This window comes from Polypterus senegalus, chromosome 3 (assembly GCF_016835505.1).
Source record: "Polypterus senegalus isolate Bchr_013 chromosome 3, ASM1683550v1, whole genome shotgun sequence".
In the NCBI taxonomy this organism is placed as follows: Eukaryota; Metazoa; Chordata; class Cladistia; order Polypteriformes; family Polypteridae; genus Polypterus; species Polypterus senegalus.
This window is the reverse complement of record NC_053156.1, coordinates 124,909,200-124,929,160: the sequence shown is the minus strand read 5'-3', so window position 1 is coordinate 124,929,160 and position 19,961 is coordinate 124,909,200. Positions and strand designations below refer to the sequence as shown.

At 37.2% G+C, this 19,961-nt stretch overlaps 1 protein-coding gene across 3 annotated transcripts in view; it reads left to right on the top strand.

The window, feature by feature from the left end:
* Positions 1–19,961, top strand: part of scml4 (Scm polycomb group protein like 4) — a 277,625-nt gene that overhangs the window by 67,163 nt on the left and 190,501 nt on the right. For all 3 annotated transcript variants that reach the window (XM_039747888.1, XM_039747889.1, XM_039747887.1), the window contains exon 2: positions 124–221. The gene's annotated coding sequence lies outside the window, so the exon portion shown is untranslated. The remainder of the gene's footprint in view (positions 1–123; positions 222–19,961) is intronic.

Sequence of the window (19,961 nt, the reverse complement as noted above, 5' to 3'; positions counted from 1 at the left end):
AATACAAGCATATTTTGCATCAGTAACACTATTTTAATTTACAGTTAAATAATGGTGTTATCAAGCACAACTCCTCAGATCCTGTATATTGACCAGCTGATCACTATGCTGTTCTTATTCCAGGAAAGAAGTAATGTGCACTTGTCCATGATACCCATTGCTGGACATGCAGAAAAGGATATTGACACTTACTATGGCTTCTCCCATAAGCACCACAGAAGGTATTCTTTCAGTTCATCTACTTTTTTTCTGATGCCATTTTACCACTTTCAACTGTTAATAATGTGAATAATGTTTTTTTTATTTTATTTATGTATATATACATATTTGCATAGTCACTTGTTTTCATAATACATTTATTTAGTTGGGGACTATATATTTCTTTAGCAGATCTTTTTAGGTGCTTTTTCATATAAAGCAAAAAAACCACCTATGGCAGTCTTCACATCCGTCTGTCTGCATAAATCAAGACACCTCCCAGGGACCGATTCTCCTGAAATTTGGCGCACTTATTTTGCAACATTATTTTGTTGTGAAAGTTCAATGAACAACTCCTAACAAGTTAGTCAAACACTGGTAGAGGGGAGTGAGTACAAGCCACACCTTTGCTACACCAGCTCACTTCTCCTGCTACTTGAATTAACCATGAAAGAAAAAGAAAGTAAAAATGAACTTTTCTAGAAATTAATTTAAGAGGAAAGGATTTATGTAAGTATTGCTCAAATGTTTAAATTATACTAAAACCTAATGGTTGCATTATCACCAGAATTTAGTAATTCAATATTTCTCTGACACTACAATTTTTTACCAAAATTCTAGATCAGTTCTTCATTATACTGTGAAGCATCCAAAAATTTTACTTTGAGATTTCAGCAGAGATTTTAATTAAGCACTTCTTTCAGAAATACTATGTTTAGTAAATTTTAACTACAATTAGTTACAGACCCCCACAACCAATAACTAACAATAGTACATCATTTCATGCAAATTTACATTACTTTAGTCCGGATCTGCGGTTATTAAATTGTTTGAGCCAAAACAGGCTTATTTAGATGACATTGTCTTGTAAAGTACTGTTAAAAATCATGCATTTAGTGTTGTTTACTAATACATGTAATTGCATTCAGTTATTACAGTTTTTTAGATATGATGTTATAAAAATCGATTAATTATGTCCCCAAATGCACCTAAATGCTTTTGCCATTTGTTCATTTTCTGACTTATTTATTAAACTTTTGCAGTGAGTAAAGTGTCCTCTCATCTCACCTAGAACTCCTTTTCTTCTACCTTGGTTTATGACATTTTTTTCTGTTTGTGAATCCTTGGGGATTCAAGTATTCAAAATGCTTTTTTTAATAGCCTTTTTAATGTGTTCACTTCCAGTTCTTTGCATGTTTGTGTTTAAAATACAGTACATGAACTTATTGTTTATTGAATAAATATTTTCTCTTATTTAGCTTGTTAATTTACAATGGGTTATTGTTGATGTAGGCTCCAGCCATCGGCAACCTTTCTCAGTTTTAAGTGGGCTTAGGAAATGTATGGTATGGTACAGTTTGGTCACATTTTGTATAAGCAGCTGCTGCATAAATCAATATAAATGTGATATTATGGTATTTCTTTTATTTTCCCATTCCTCTATTAATTTTTGTCATGATCTCTACTTTTGCACTATTACATGTGTACTAAGTGGGTGTTTTGTTCATTTTTTATCATTGTTATATTCTGATTTTTTTTTTTTAATTGTTACATTTAGTGTCATCACTGTTATTCCTTTTTCTTGTTCATAACACTGTCACTGCCTTAATTTTTCAGCTGTGTTCTTGGTTACCAATATGTGTATTAGAATCAATGATCAACCTTGGTGCACAGGACATTCAAGAGTTTGAACAAGAGAGAAAGACATCAGCTTTATGCTTTAAACCACAAATGGAAATTTTACTCCTTCAAACTAATACCTCCATTTCTTCAGTGCTAATTTTATAATTAATAGTTTATGATCCCCTACATCATAATTCTTTTCAGCAGAATTTCTTTTTTTAATCAAAGGGAAACAAGAATGTTAGTCTAGTATTTAGACATTTTTGGCATTGATTTGCTCCTTACCACCAGGCTAGATGTATCTGCTTCCTGGAATGGCTGTAGTTCAGGGTTGGGATGTCATAAAACAGAGGCAAATGTGAATAATATCCAAGTGTTAAAAAGCTTTTTGATCTTCATAGGTCCCATAAATTTTCAAATTGTTGTTCTTGGTAAGGAAAGTCAGTGAGATGGGTCTAACTGCAGCCCTCAATAGTATGCTGTAGGTTACGTAATGTCATCAGTGTCAGTCACAACTTGCCCTCAGAGTCAGATATCCCTAATCTTTATCATTGCAGCCGGGCATGCCATGGGTGTTTTGTGACTGACGTTGTGGGTGTTATGTGATGTTGTTATAATATACCAAAGATAATTGCTTACAAATCAGGTAAACCTTTGTTTTTGTTTAATGATCTGCATGGGACCAGTTGAGAACTCACAAAACCTTTGATTGATCCCTGGCTAGTACCTTACAAGAAAACACTTTTCCTTGAATGGAACTCACATTTTTCTGATTTCACAAAGAATCAGTCTTCCTACAATTGTTGAAAAACCTTTTTTCACATGTTGTTTTTAAGTTTCCATATCTTTACAATAAATATGAAAATTGTTTATATGCTGCATACACGTACATAATTTTTCCCAAAAAAAGTTGTTAAGAAATGATTGAAAAATTACAGATAGGTCTGTAAATCCATAGGGCATTACCCCATTTTCTTAATGTTTATTAGAAGTGTTAAAATCAGTTTTCTGCCTACACCCCTTTCTAATCTGAATTAAACTCTATGCAAACTGCAGGTCAAATTTAGTAAATACCATAGATCCAGTCACTTTATTCAGTAAAGAAGGGATGACACTATTAATGCTAGAATCCCTGAGGTTTATGAAAATAGTCGTAATCCAGGGCCACCTTAAATTGCCTTGCACCTCTTCATCAGCGTCTTTGTTTTGCAAATGTGTCAATCAGCACAAGCAACAACTGGCCTGGTATCCCATCCCCCACCAATGCAGCTCAAGTCTTTTTTTTCTGGGTGTGAGGTGCTTGGAATGGTATAGGGTAAATAATATATTATTATTTGGAATACATGCATTTCATGTGTGTTCCATGTCTACAACGATCTGGATTAGTGTTGGATGACAGTAAATGCGAAGCAAGAAATGCTGAATACATAACTAAAACAGAAACCTTTTCCATGAGGTGCTAAGGAATTTAAGGTGGCCCGGCTTTATAACCTTTTTCGTAGGCTTCAGGGATTCTACTGTTAAGGAGATAATTATTTTTTAACCGTAATTTTATTTAATTCCCTATAATCAAAACAAGGCTGCAGTCCCTAATATTTTTTTCTCCACAGAGAAAAAAAATGACATCAGGTCCATTAGAAAATTCTATGAATCAGTTTTACAAATTCTCATGAATATATTGCTCCACAGCAGCATGTTCAGGATTAGATCATTTATAAATCTTTCCTTTAGGTAATGGTACATCTAGCAATAGTTCTATATGGCAATTATGTTTAAAATGAGGTGGTCATTTTAAAGATTTAAACACCCCTATAAAGGCACTATATACTGGAGATAGGGCAGGTGTGGTGTTGCATACAAAATGAGGCAAACTTGTATTTAAGTATTGTTCATTACAAAAATGACTCCACTGAATAATGTGTTTTATCATTGGAGCCAGGGAAGATCAAATATAGGAGGAATGGAAGATTGAATAATAAAGGTGGTAATAGTTTCCACCTATAAAACCTCTATTGTATCCTTAAAAGAGAACTTGCATATGCAGCAAAGCCCAAAAAAAACCCAAACATCAAAGTCAAAGAAAACAATGCTTAACTATGTCTTCTTCCAGGAACACTATCAAAATACACTTGCGCAGAATTAGATTTGTCTGTGTAAATTGAGATGATTAGGAAGTGCATAGCATGATCTTTACATCATCAGTACAATGACATTACTAACCATGCAATTCTGGGTAATTTGCTTAGCAGTGTTGTAGCTACCAGTCAACAAAATGGTTTGTGCCTGTGAAAAACCAACATAGTGTTGAAATGATGCAACTTCAATTCTTTCTTTAAAGAAACCATTAAGAAATTCAGAATCCTCATGTTCCAAAACCTAATATGGGAAAAAGTACCCCAAATTATACTGGAAGTATAAAGATAAATTTACTTTGTAACCTTAATGTGATGCTTACTGCACATAGTATTTATAATTTTCCATTTTTCCTAGTAAAGTGAGCATTTTTCAGTTGTCTTTTCATTTAGATGGATAAAGCAGAAGGCTTTTTATATTCAGTACATGTATGTTTGAAACATTTTTCTAAAGTAGATAATGTTGGTTCTGATTGCAGTGCTTTTTGTGGCTTTTGAGACTTTCTCCATATTATTGTAGCCATTAAAATACAAATTGTGGAGCATTTCAAAAAATGATTTTTGCTGTGAACAAAGAACAAATGAAGAACTAGTAGCAGATCTTCCCTGTGCTTTGGGTCAGACAGAGCTAGAAAAACCTACAGTACCAGATTTTCTGAAAGAGTACTTTCATTTTCTTTCTTTTTTTATATTTTTATTGATTTTAATTAGAAACAGATAACATTCCATACAGTAAAGTCAAATTTAACAAATCAAAGCAAAATTTTACCCCCACCCAAGAGAAAGAGAGGAGCCAGCAACCGAAGCTACCCTATAAAAGGTGCAAGAACAGAAGGGTATCCTTTTCCCCGATATGGACGCTTATTCTGAAATGTTATTGATTAGATCCTGCTATATTTTAAAAATGTTTTGAATAGATCCTCTAAATGACAATTTTTAAAAAAAATTTTATTCCCAATGTTATGTAGTATAGAACATTGGTTATCCAGCAAAGTAAGAGGGGTGGGATGGGATGGGTTTCTTCAAGTTGAGCAAGATAAGTCTATTTGCTAGTAGTGTAGTAAAGGAAATAACAGTTTGTTTGTCCTTATCCACTTGAAGGCCGCCTGGGAGTACACCAAACACAGCTCTTAATGGATTAAGAGTGATCGTGACACCAAGGCTGTCTGATAGGCATGCAAAGATTTTTGTCCAAAATGTTATTAATTTGGTGCATTCCCAGAACATGTGGCCTAGTGAGGCTGGAGCTGGATTGCAACGTTCACAGGTTGAATCTTGCCCTGAAAACATTTTGGACAATTCTAAACGAGATAAATGCGTTCAATAAAAGATTTTAAGTTGAATGACTGAGTGCTTTGTACATATGGAGATCGAGTGTATTCTGTGCATAACTGCCTTCTACTCCTTTCCTGAAATATTAAGTGACAGGTCCTTTCTCCAATGTATTCTGGGGTCTTTGAAAGGAAGAGACTTTAAAATATTTTTAGAAATTATAGAGATACTATTTGAGTCATGAAGACTGATCAGTAATTCTTCTGGAATAGAACAAGGTGGAAGATGAGGAAAATTGGGCAGGTTCTGTTTAGCAAAGTTTCTAGCTTGAAAATAGTGGAGGAATTGTGTTAATGAGAAGTTGTATTTGAAGTGTAATTTTTTGTAGGATGTGAATACATTATCTATGTCCAAGTCTCTAAGTGTTTTAATCCTAGACATTTTCCAGACATTGAATAGTGTATATGTTTGAGAGGGTGGAAAAAGGTGGTTGTTATGTGGCGGTGCAACAGATAAAAGCTTTTTTGTTTTAAAGTGCTTTCTACATTGGTTCCATATTCTGAGAGAATGAAGGATAATTGAATTTTTAATGTAGTGACTGTAGTTTGTATTAACTGGGGCACAGAGCAGGAAATATAAAAAAGTAATGCAATATTTTATTTCTATTGCAGACCAGGCTTGGGGTATTCATCAATTTGTGTCATTGTCCAGGTATATGTAGCTTGTATATTTTCCACTCAGTAATTAAATTGAAAGTTGGGAAGTGCCATGCCCCCTTCTGCTTTAGGTTGTTGTAGTGTCACCCTTTCGATGCATGGATGTTTCAAATTCCAAATAAATGAAGTTATCATTGAATGTAATTTCTTAAAAAAATATTTGTTAATGTATATGGGAATGCTTTGAAATAGGAAAAGCAGGAGTTGGTCTCGTCCGATGCGAGAGATGGACGTCTGAAGTGGAGCTCCGCTAGCAGTGGTGTTATTTTTCATATTATTTGCTTATTATCCTGAGATATCCTGTATTTATTCAACCCGAGAGGGACTGCTACAGTATATGTAAGCACATATAAACATGGCCAACAAGAAGGGGGGTTCAAAAGAATCGAAAACTAAAGCTACACCCAAGCTGCGATCAGCAAGCCCCAGTTCTAGATACGGCCTTTCAGAGACAGACCTGGATCAGATGGGCGAAAGCACAGACTCCTCGGGACCACGGTCTGCTACATCGTCGCCGGCTGAGAGCGAAAAGGGGAGCGAAGGTGCGATCGTGAGTGCAGATCTGGATAGCTTGCCGATTGGAGAAGATCACATGAAACTGGAAAGGGTCTTGAAGTCCACGACTTCAATTACACAATTACGCGAGCCTCGAGCAGCGGGGACACCGGCTACAGCAAAGTCTGCTGCTTCATCTACGGTACAAGAAAGCACAATTGAACTATCTGAACTGAAGGTGTTGCGAGAAGGCTAATGAGAAAGCAAGGGAAAAGGCACATGAGAGACTGAAACAGGAGATGAAACAGGCCAATGAATGGCTGCAACAGGAATTCCAACAGGCAAATGAAAGGCTGCGACAGGAATTCCAACAGGCAAATGAAAGGCTACGTCAAGAGGTGCAACTTGAGCTTCGACAGGTGCTAGGTAAAATTGAAGAGTGCATTCAGGAAAACTCGGTTAAACTGAGCACACTTGCTGATCAATTGGAGCATTTCAAGGAGACATTCACGAATCGGATTGAAATGGCCGAACATTTAGCTGCCAGTGCTGAGGAAAGAGCAGTAAATGTCAGTTCCGAATGCAAAAAACTTGGAGAAAAACTTGGAGACAGACTGGCTGCTTTAGAAGATGGGAGTAGAAGGTATAATGTCAGAATTGAAGGTCTGCCGGAGAATCGAGAAAGTTCAAACCCTGTGAAATTCGCAGCTGAACTTTTTTCTAAAATAATCGGGGACGACTTTAAAGCAGAACTGAGATAGCAGCGGCTTACCACGTACGCGGATCAAACACCGTCGGACCCCGATCAAGATATTTTATAGTTCGTTTTGAATGATTATCATTTAAGCTAGAGGTGATGGCACTCCTCAGAAACAAGGAAGATATTATATATGAAAATAACCACATTCTTATCTTCCCTGACTTCTCTTCAGCAACAGCTACTAAATGCGCGGCCTTCTGTAATATTAAACAGTGGCTACGGCAAGTCAGTGTCAAATACAGCCTCCTGTATCCGGCAAAACTGAAAGTGGAATGGCAGGGTCAATTCTATGTCTTCGCTAGCAAGGAAGCAGCAGAAAAGGAATTAAGAAAGCTGATCCCGGGACTGTTCTGATACATAATAGTGAGTCATGGCGGTTAATGATAAAGCAAAGATTAATAATCTTTTGTCTGATCTATTCGTTTTAAAATACGGGTTTTTATCAGCAAGTATTCAAATATATTCTCATTATTAGTATTACTAGGGCGCTATCTGTTTATGTTTTATTGTGCTTAATTATTCTTTTTTTTTTTCTCTTTTTCTTTTCTAATTATTTCATCTCTATAAATAAAATTTGTTCTTTTCAGCAATAACAAATCAAATCGTTCAATTGTCTTTGCTCTTATGTCATTTTATCAGAGCTGGATCCCTGGCATCTTTTTTTTGGCATTTCTGCAGGAATGGAGTGAATAAACTGTGTGGGCCCTGCAGTATCGTACTTTGCCTTCAGTGTGCCATTACACTGCAGCTCAATCACCTCCATCTGAATCTGCACAGGTGCAGTTTCCACATCGACGGCAAATGGGTTGCGAAACAACTCAAAATTCTTTTTTTGTTCTTCAAAGCCACCAAAGCACCGTGCAAACTCAGTGCACAGTGTGCTCAGTTTATCAGCAAAGTGCGTATTTGGGAATACCGTAGTGCCAACTTGGTTCAACATTACTTGGCAATAAGGAAAGTGGGCCAAGTTGCACTGGTGCATTTATGTCTCCCATAAAAGTAGGTTCACTTGAAATCACTTTGTGATTTTGCACGGGTAAAAACGTCTACTGAAGTGTCAGATTCTTCTTTAACTCTTCTGCTTTCTGTATCTTGTGCATTGCATTCAGGTCTTTCAGGTTATCTTGATGTTTTGTGCCGTCTTAGATTAAATTCTGTAATTACAGCCACATTAGCTCCACAAATGAGACACACGGGTTTACTGGCAATGTCAGTAAACATATACTCAGCCTCCCATCGGTTTTTAAAGGCTCTATGTTCAGAATCACCTTTTCTCTTTATTGTGTTACCAGCGCTTCATATCCCCGGGCCATTAATAACAATAATATATAAAATGATCTTGCGGGCCGGATATAATTACACTTGAAAAGATATATTTTTTCAAATGTGATTGCGCAATTCAGATCAAGTTGACGCGCACTACAGTACATCGAGCCCGCGTGCTATTGTGGTTTTGCCTGCGTGCCTCAATAAGTTACCCTCCCCTCGCTCTTACTTTTTTACCGTTCATCTAATGAATACACTGAGTATGGCTTTACCAAAACAATCATTGATCGCGAATAAAGTATCCATTATTCATAAAGCTTCAATTGGTGATCTGTCTTTCTGCGTTAACCGCATATTTTTTCATACGTCTCAAACCAAGGGGATGCGAGGCTAAAATGAATCGGGAAGCGCACGTACGTACTCAGTGCATCCTCTCTTGGGAATCGAACCTCGGACGCCGGCACTAGAGGTGAAGGCTCTACTATTGCGCCACGTTGTGTGGTTTGTCTGTTTGAGCGTAATTCGGTTTTTGTTCAGCACTCTTTGAAACTGTTGCTTTTTGTCTGCGCACTGCGTCAGTTCACGTGAGCCGTTGAATATGGTTTTATATATCACTCGCTCGCTTCTAATTGTTTCGCTGCCTTCTTAATTATATAATGTATGTTTTCTTCAGCGGTTTTTTGAGCTCTTCCTGGTTTTCTACGTACTGCGTGATTAAGTGGGAGGCATGATGATGTCACACAAAACTCCGCCCCCCACGGCTTTCGAGCTCAACTCCATTACAGTATATGCAGAAAAATAGCTTCCAGTTATGACCATTACGCGTAGAATTTCGAAATGAAACCTGCCCAACTTTTGTAAGGAAGCTTTAAGGAATGAGCCTGCCAAATTTCAGCCTTCTACCTATACGGGAAGCTGGAGAATTAGTAGTGAGTCAGTCAGTCAGTGAGGGCTTTGCCTTTTATTAGTATAGATCACAACTTATCAGACCCCTGGAGGTTTTTAAACCCAAATTCAAGAACATATTCTTTCTACTCACCAGTACATTATTGTTACTCAAGGATCGACTACTTCTTTATAGACAATAACTTCTTGCCTAAGATTAAATCTTGCAAATACGATGCCATTGTTATTTCTGACCATGCACCTATGATCTTGGAGCTAAAATTACTAAGCCCCATACACTCACCCCAGATGGCCTCAACCGCTTCTATTAGCTGACGAGAATTGTACTGAATTTATATCCAAACAAATCAAATTCTTTCTAGAGACAAATACATCCCCCGAGATCTCTGCAGGAATACTCTGGGAAACTCTTAAGGCCTTCTTAAGAGGACAGATTATCTCATATCTTTCCCACAGAAATAAATCCGAGGCCAAGAAAGTAGCAGAGATAAAAAGCGAAATTACTAAAGTAGATGAAGAACACGCCAGACTACAAAGCGAGACTCTACATAGGAGGAGGCAGGCTCTACATTCAGAATTAAACCTCTTGACAACTAAAGAAACTGAACAACTAATTTACAAATCCAGACATCATTACAATGAACATGGGGAGAAAGCTAATAAGCTTTTAGCTCAACAAATTCACAAGCAAGAAGTGCGCAACGCAATCTCGTAATCACTAACACTAACGGAGATAAAATCATCGAACACAAAAATATAATGCACACTTTCAGAGACTACTATAAATCCCTATATACTACTGAGTTTAAAGAAGACAATACACAATCTAATGCATTTCTGGATACATTACAGATACCACAAATAGACGCTTTAGTGTGGAGGAACTTGATAAACCTCTGGCATTATCAGAATTACTAGATGCTATAAAGTCACTCCAAGGTGGAAAGCAGCAGGCCCTGATGGCTACCCTGCAGAATTTTACAAGAAATTCTCGCTCAGCTAGCTCCCTCCTATTAGCAACATTTACAGAAGCCAGAGATAACCAATCTCTTCCACAAACCTTTCACCAAGCACTAATCACTGTCTTTCCAAAACAAAATAAGGACTTATTACAATGTGCATCATACAGACCAATTTCACTTCTGAATAACGACGTTAAAATACTCTCTAAAATCATAGCTAGAAGGATGGAGAAAGTGCTCCCTCGGTAATATCACAAGACCAAACTGGATTTATTAGGGGCCGCACTTATCTTCAAATCTTCACGCCTGTTTAATGTAATATACTCACCAACTAAATCAAACACCCCAGAAATATTATTATCATTGGATGCAGAAAAGCATTCGACATGATTGAATGGAAATACCTTTTACTATATTGGAGAAGTTTGGGTTTGGCCCAACATTTGTGCATGGATTAAATTACTGTATACTAACCCAGAAGCTTCAGTTTGCATCAACAACATTTGCTCAGACTACTTTAAACTAGAACGTGGCACTAGACAAGGATGCCCTTGTCACGCTGCTGTTTGCATTGCCATTGAACCACTGGCAATACATTGTCAAATACTGATCAGATAAAGGGGATTAGCAGAGAAGGACTGGAACAGAAAATCTCATTATATGCAGATGACATGGTACTGTATATATCGGACCCAGAAAATTCTGTGCCTGCAGTCTTAGCAGCACTCACAGAATTTCAAAAGATCTCTGGTCTCAGAATTAATCTGAATAAAAGTGTACTCTTTCCAGTGAATTCTCAAGCATATAATATTAGATTAGATACCCTACCTTTTATCATTGCAGAACAGTTTAAATACCTAGGGGTAAACATCACAAGTAAACATAAAGCTCTTATCAACAAAATTTAGCGTCTGCATGGAAAAAATTAAACAAGACTTGCATAGATGGTCAACCCTTCATCTCACACTAGCTGGAAGAATTAACACTGTTAAGATGAATATTCTTCCTAAGCTCCTTTTTATTTCAAAACATCCCAATATACATTAATAAATCATTTTTAAGCAATTAGATTCAACAATAACCTCATTTATTTGGAATTCAAAACATCCACGCATCAAAAGAGCGACCCTACAAAGACAAAAGGCAGAAGGCGGCATGGCTCTACCTAACTTCCAGTTTTATTACTGGGCAGCAAATATACAGGCGATAAGAACCTGGACACAAATAGAAGAACATACACAGGCTTGGACCACAATAGAAGTAAAATCCTGCAGTACTTCTTTGTATTCCTTGCTCTGTGCTCCAATAAACACACGCTATCGGCAATATACTAATAACCCAATTGTGCTCCACTCACTTAGAATCTGGAACCAATGTAGAAAGCATTTTGAGAAGATTCTATCTGTGGCACCCTGCAAAGAACCACCTCTTTCAACCTTCACAAACATATGCAGTTTTAATATCTGGAAAAATTTGGAATTAACTTGCTTAGAGATCTTTATATAGACAACGTCTTTGCATCCTATGAACAATTACATTCCAAATTTAACATTCCAGCTACACATTTCTTTCACTATCTTCAAATCAGGAACTTTGTTAAACAGAACCTTCCAGATTTTCCTCATCTTGCACCCACATCCATGCTGGAAAAATATTGCTCAATCTCAAGGACTTAGACTCCATCTCTACAATATATAAAATCATTTTACAATCCCTCCTTTCAAAGATCCAAGAGGACACTGGGAAAAGATCTCTCAATTAATATATCAGAAAAGGAGTGGAAAGTAGCAATGCAGAGAATTCACTCGAGCTCCATATGCAAAGCATACAATTATACAACTCAAAATTATATATCAAGCACATCTGTCTCACTAAAACTCTCAAAATGTTTCCAGGGCATGATCCAACCTGCGAACATTGCAACCAAGTCCCAGCCTCACTAGGTCACATGTTCTGGGCCTGCACCAAATTAACATTATTCTGGACAAAATTTTTAATTACCTTCAGACAGCCTTGGACTCACAATCCCTCCTAACCCATTAACAGCTGTGTTTGGGGTTCTTCCAGAGGGCTTAAAGTGGAGAAAGACAAACAAATTGTGATTGCATTCACTACACTTTGGCACGCAGACTTATTCTGATAAACTGGAAGAACCCAAACTCTCCTCTTTAAGTCAGTGGGAAACGATGTGTTATATTATTTGAAATTGGAAAAATCAAATACTCAGTTAGAGGATCTACAGACTTTTTCAAAACATGGCAGGATCTAATCAGTAATATTTCAAAATAAGTTCATAAAGCATAGAGAATTTATTAATTTAGGTATGTTTACAAGCCTTAAATTTAACGCCGTTTGGCTTGCTCTCTCTCTCAGGGTGGGGATCGATCTGTTCTTAACTTAATTTTTCTCTTTGTAAAAACTTGATTACTTTGTATGGATTGTAATAAAATTAATAAAAAATAAATAAAAAAAAATGAAATAGGAAAAGCAGCTTGGGAAGGATGGAGGGTAGACCATCTAGTCACGTCTGTTAAATTTTTTCCATGCAGACAGCAAAACATTTTTGAAAAGAGCTTTATATTTACATGTAATATTTACCCCTAGATATTTAACTTGCTAAGATAAATGGGAAGATGTCCAGTCCAATATTACATGCTAAAGAATTCACTGGAAAAAGCACACTTTTATTCAAATTGATACTAAGTTCAGATATTTTTTGAAAATCTGATAATATATACAGTACCATATCATTTGCATATAGTGATATTTTCTGTTCAAGTCCTTCTCTGAGAATCCCCTTTATCTCTGATAAAGTTTACAACCAATGGTTCAATGGTGATTACAAAGAGAAAAGGTGATAAGGGGCATCCTTGTCGAGTACCACATCTAGTTTGAAGTTATCTGAAATAATGTTGTTAATTTGAACTGAGGCTTCTGGACTGGTATAAAGTAGTTTGATCCATGCACACGTTTGGGCCAAACCCAAATTTGTGCAATGTGGTGAAAATCTAGTCCCATTCAACCATATCAGATGCTTTTCTGCATTTAAAGATAATAGGGGGTGTTAGATATGATGGATAAATATATTAAACAAACATTGAAGGTTAGAAGCTAAGTGTCTTACTTTAATAGATTCTGTTTGGCCTTGTGATATTACAGAAGAAAGCACTTTCTCAGTCCCCCTGGCTAAAACTTTGGAGAGTATCTTAACATCATTATTTGGAAAAGAAATTGGTCTGTATGATGCACATTGTAGTAGGTCCTTGTTCTTTTTAGAAAAGATGGTAATTAGTGCTTGTTGAAAAGTTTGAGGTAGAATTTTTGTCTTTAGCTTCTATAAACAATGCTAATAAAAGTGGAGCTAACTTATTGGATAATTTTTTATAAATTTCCACTGGGTAGCCATCTGGGCTGGCTGCTTTCCCACTTTGAAGTGAGTTTATAGCATCTAGTAATTTTGAAAGTGTCAGAGTTTTATCCAGTTCTGCCATACTTGGAATATCCAGCTGTGGTATCTTAAATAATTCAAGAAATTCATTAGATTGTGTCTGTCTTATCTTCTTTAAACTAAGTAGAATATAAGGACTTATATTTCTCTCTAATTGCATAAATCATATTTTTGTGGTCAGTAATTTTATCTTCGTCTGTGTAGTTAATTGCTGCTTTTGCATAACAGACTTCCAGCATGTGGATTTGATGAGCAAAGATCTTATTGGTCTTTTCTTCATGTTCATAATAATGATGTTGCGATTTAAAGATAAGCTGTTCCATTTCTTTAGTATTCAAGAGGTTAAATTGTGGCTGCAAAATCTGACTTTTCCTATAGAATGCCTTATTTGGAGACCTGGCATATTCTAGATCTGTTCTGGTAATTTCACTCATTAACTCACATGCCTTCTTGGGTTCCAGTGTATTTTTTTTCGGAAATATAGGAAATAATTGGTCCTCTTAAAAACACTATCAGTTTACCAGTTCCCATCTGCTAATGACAGGGGGTTAAGACACCAGCTATGAGATAAGTGTGTAGGACACAGTAATTTAACCTCCATGATGAGAGGGGCATGGTCAGAGATAATGATAGCTTTGTACTTGCTGTACAAGATTTGATAGTGGGCAAAAAATTATTTTCTATGAAGAAATAATCAATTCTTGAGTAACAATGATGTATGGGTGAGAGGAAGGAGTATGCTCTTGGGTTAGGATTTAAGAACATCCATGGATTAGATAAGTTATGATCCGTTAGAAACTGTGTAATTATCTTTGCAGTATTGGATGTTATCGTTGTTGTATCAGAGGATCTATCCAAGATTGGATTTAAAACATAATTAAAGTCTCTGGCCATTATAATTTTGTGAGTGTTCACATTAGGGATAGATGCAAATACATTTTGGAAGAAAGCTCTGTCATCCGCTTTAAGGTCATGGATATTAATCAAAATCATTTTAGTATTAGATAAATTGCCCGTCACTATTACATATCGGCCTTCAGAATCGGATATTGCATCTGACACTACAAATGGGATATTTCTGTATATTACGATTCCCACACCTCTGATTTTCTTTGTATAGAAAAATTTGGCCAGACCACTCTCTTTGCAACCAGAACTGGTCCTTGCTTAATAAGTGAGTCTCCTGTAAAAATACTATCTTGGCATTTAGACTTGTTAAGTGTGAAGGTACTGTCTTTCTTTTTAATTCATAATTGAGACCCTTGACATTCCAGTTCACAAAATTCACTATTTGGTCATGGAAATATTTCTTTCTTTTGTTGACATTTTGTAGTCTTAGGTTAAGGTAGTACATTGTACATACTTTGACATTATTATCATTATTATTGTGCCTAAAGTGTAGAAAAATCAGTAGCATTTGTCCTGTATTGATGTAGGGTCTTTTTGACGCATCACTTTCTGCTTGTTCTGCATATCATCCATTAACTGATTGAGCCAGCTTTTCTTAGGGTGCCCAAGTGGCTGCTTTCCCTGTGGGCTTAGGCGCAGGTCAGTCTTTGCCAATGACTGGTTATCTCTGTGAATCACATGACCATACAATTGGAGACATTCTATTCTAAATGAGTAGATTTGCAGACGGAATATACTGAGGACAGGAATTAATAATAATAATATTATTTGGTGGCAAAATTGTGCATTGGTAGTGCTGCTAACTCGCAGTGAAGGAGACTGGGGTCTGGAGTTTGCATGTTCTCCCGTGGTGCTCTGATTTTCTCCCAAAATCCAAAAACATGCAGGTTAGGTGATTGACATTGCTAAAGTGGCCTGTGTGTGTTTGCCCTGTGATGGACTAGTGCCTTGTTCACTGATGGTCATGTCTTGTGTCTGATGCTTACTGGTATAAGTTGCCTTGAATAAGCAGGTTAGGAAGATAGATAGATGGATGAATATATATAAGTGCCTATAACTTAGGTTTAGTTCTTGACACTCGCCTTTTACACATGAGCTCAGTATTCTCTCTCACTGAAGCACACACATGCATTATCAATCTTGCAGCAGAACACATTAAATAAGCTTATGTATATTGAAAAAATGTAAGTGTGACTTTTTCTTTGATTTTTGTCTAGTTGTCTACAAAACAGAAATGGCAATTCACATCTGGGTATAAACATTCAATAATGTTGGTTACAATGACTTTCCAAGGTGAATCCAAAACCTGGGCCCAAGTACTTCCTCCCCATTTTTCAGACTGCAATGAATATAGTCATCGAATGGCTGAAACCGTGCCGCGTAGAGAAAATGAACGAGGTAGTTGAGAAAGTGATGCACGCTGCCCATTTCCTTTTAAAATAATTGAATCTTAAAACAATGGTTTGCTTTTTGCTTTTTTACATTCTTAAAACGGTATGGATATGCTGTTTTGCAGTATGTGCTGTGATAGAACTAGGGGCATCAGCGAGCCCCAAACCCCAACATAAACACACAGAGTCCCGGGTTCAAATAAAGGATGGCTTATTTAACGCAAGTCTTCTACAAAGTGGCATAAGCACAAGCAATTTCTTCCCACAGTATCTATCACCACCACACTGTCCTCCTCCAGTTGAGTGTTGCTTCATGTCCTCCCAGCTCCGACTCGCCTGGATAAGGGAGTGCAGTCCCTTTTATTAAGAACCCGGGAGAACTTCCATTGTCAGGGCCACTGCCCGATGAAAGTACTTCCGGGTCATACGGAAGTCCCACCTATTAGGGAGCCCTACCTGCAGTGCTCCCTTGTGGCACCATGGTCCCCAGCAGGGCCCTGTTGCTGGACTAAAGCATTCCCTGCTTATTCCCAAATGGTCACCGACACGGAGGGCTGCTGCCATCTAGCATTCTGTCGGAATAATACATCCCCTGCAGTGTCTTTAATAACTGATGGGCTGTCTTTCCATCACTTCTGGCCATCTCTCTGGTATCTGGTTCCTTCCTCTCCCTGGCTGAGATGCCCGTCCAACCCATGTGACACTGACAGTGCGTAATCTCAAGATGCAAATCAATAGTCAATTAAATGGACGTATTCTGTAAATTTTAAAACTTTCTTTATAAAGGGTCAACAGTACCCATCACTGCAATTATAAAGCTCAAGAGCAAGCTAATTAATTTTTAAAATGTATAAAGTTTGTTTCACTTTGAAAGGCAGTTTCATTTTGCAAACTAATACATACAGTGATTGTGAAGAAATAACCTTTACTTGAAAAATAGTGAATTTATTCTTTAAGCCAGCTAAGAAATTGTTGTTTTGTCTTTTGCTAATTTTTTAATTGAACTGGCTGTGAGACTATTTTAGTAGACCCACACGTTTAAGGCAGTTCAAAAACTATGTGTAGAACAGGGGCTTGAATCAGTTACCCCAACAGATTGTTTCATAATTTCACTACAATTACCACAAAAACCTGAGGAGGTTCTTCTACCACCAGGCAATTTACCAGTTCAACTTATGTTTGTCTCTGTTTTTGAGGGGTTTAGAGGAAGTTTTGGTTTCTCCATGTACTGACCCTGTCTTTGAATGACATATCTTAAGAAAAGTAGATTGGCTTTTTGACATATCTCATTTATCTAACACTAAAGAGATAAAAAAAATTCTGTGTTTTCATTAAAAACTGGCATTTCCACAGTTATTTCTGTGACCCACTTAATTTATTTTAACTAATTCCCACTATGTGTGCCTTTTTGTGGTTATGAGGTGGGTATTTTTTGGTTATTTTATCATCTTGTTAGGTTACCTTGGAGCTCTGCAGGGTTTCAGGTTTGTATAAGGTTTTGAAAATATCTTTAAAATGAGAGGCTTCACTCAAGTTCACTACTTTGGTATTTCACTTTGATGTAAGCAATACTAAATTATTAATCTTGTGGGTTATGCAGTTAAAGGAGAAATGAATATATACAAGCAAATTAGAGAAACAAAATCCACACTTTCTCATTCTTTGAAATTAGACAGTGGTTGACAGACCTGTCTTCTAGTCAACAGTATAAGAAGATAATAACAGAATAGAGACATGCCATCCTTTGAACCCTGTTCAATTACTGTATGTCTGGTAAAGTTTGGTAGGTGTCTTGACTGCACTCAGTGTAGACTTTAAATTGGTTAATATTTTCCTGTTTCTGTCACTCTGTCAAATTTTGAGAAAGTCAGTGTTTGGGGAAAAGAATATCTCTGCTCATTTTATTTCAGTAGTCATGTTAGAAATTTAGAGCCGTATTAGCAGGCAGTAAAAATGTATTAAGGGAGTGCTGCTCTGTTTTTTGCATGATAATAATAAACATACGATTGATGCATAATAAACTTGAGGTACTGTAAAGTAAATAAATGTGCATATACAATTTGTTTCCACCACCTGTTTTCAAACATAACATGTAATCAATATTGTGCAAAGAGTAGTCTTTCTAGGGCACATAAATGAAACTAGAGTGAACAAAGTATACATTGAACAGTTGCTTTCTAAATTCTAAATCTTGTTTTACATTTAAAAGAATATTATATTCAAACAGCCTGAAAGGCTTTTTATATCAAAGATGAAATTGCAAGCAATTTAGTAGTTTCCTAGCTCAGGTGGCATATAGTCAGTTAGTCATTCTCCAACGCTCTATATCCTAACACAGGGTCACTGGGGTCTGCTGGAGCCAATCCCAGCCAGCACAGGGTGCAAGGCAGGAACAAATCCCCGGGCAGGGCACCAACCCACTGCAGGGCACACACACACACACACACACACACACCCAGCACACACTAGGGACAATTTAGGATCGCCAGTGCACATAACCTGCATGTCTTTGAACTATGGGAGGAAACCCACGCAGATACGGGGAGAACATGCAAAGACCACGCAGGGAGTACCCGGGATGCGAATCCAGGTCTCCTTACTGCAAGGCAGCAGTGCAGTTAAAAAGTACATATTGTATCTCCATCTTATCTCCATCTTTCTCTCTGTCTGTTGGGCTTTGTGCTCGTCAGCTTGTTATTGGTATCCAAATCTGTTACACATTTTTGATTTCTGTTCTCTACCTCATCTCTTTAGAAGAGTCTTGTGCAATATTATACAGAGTGTTTCTCCTTCCATAAATGTAGACTTCTAGTGATAAATCTAGTTTATGTTCAGTCTAAGAATTGTATTGGTCTGCAGGAATAAAAGAGGGAGGTTTACTGCACCCTGCCACACCCTGGTTTGGAGTGGACTTACCTTCCTGGTCTGCAGGAATAAAAGAGAGATTTAATGCACCCTGCCACCCCCTGGCTTGGGTGGAATTACCTAATTTGGGTCCTTCAAGCTGCCTCCCATGCACATGTGTGTGACAGGGTATAAACCAGCCTTTACACACTCACAGATGTCCAAGGGGGAGCCCATACCAACACATATGTTAACGGAACATCTGATGCTTTTTGCATCTGTTACAATATGTTAGTTTCAATCTTTTCATTCACCACTGGAGAACTAATTAGAAATTATAATCGCAAAAGCATACTAGAAATAAAGGAGTCTTAGTCACTAAACACCGCATTTAAAATGGAATGCACTTTAAAACTAGCATCTCCAATAATACATTTCTTAGCTTGCAATTTGCTTACAAGCTTATTCTTAAACGTGCCTAAAAGCAGTTGTTAGGCAAGACCCCAGACTGTTTAAACATAAGTGGTAAGACTGGAAAAAAAGACACACTCTGTCTTTTTAAACTGACTAATGTAATATTTTCTTTGTGGTCTTAAGATGATTTAGACCAATGTTTTCTCAACCATTGTTTCTGGTCATGGGCTGTCCCCGGTTGATCATGAGTTTCTGTTGTGTATCATGATAGTGGGTTTCTCTGTGGGGTGTGACAGGTCGCTGCTCCAACAAACTCACTCAACACACACCCCCACCCCACTCTCAGTCTCACACTCCTTACAAGAAAGCAGTCAGGCACTCCTGTTCATAGCAGGAGGTTGTAACGATGTGGGTTCTGGCTCCACACTCCCATTGCTGTTCGGGAGCCCTTCAACCCAACACCGTCGGTAATGTTACCGATGAGCTAGTCAGTGGAGGCAATAAACATCTGTGCAAGGGGATGGTTGAAAAAGTGCAACAGTGCTTTTATTTAAAACAGTCAACAAAATAAACAGTGTTCATAAAGTGCAGTTCTTTCTTTCAATAAATAAATAATCCATAAAAC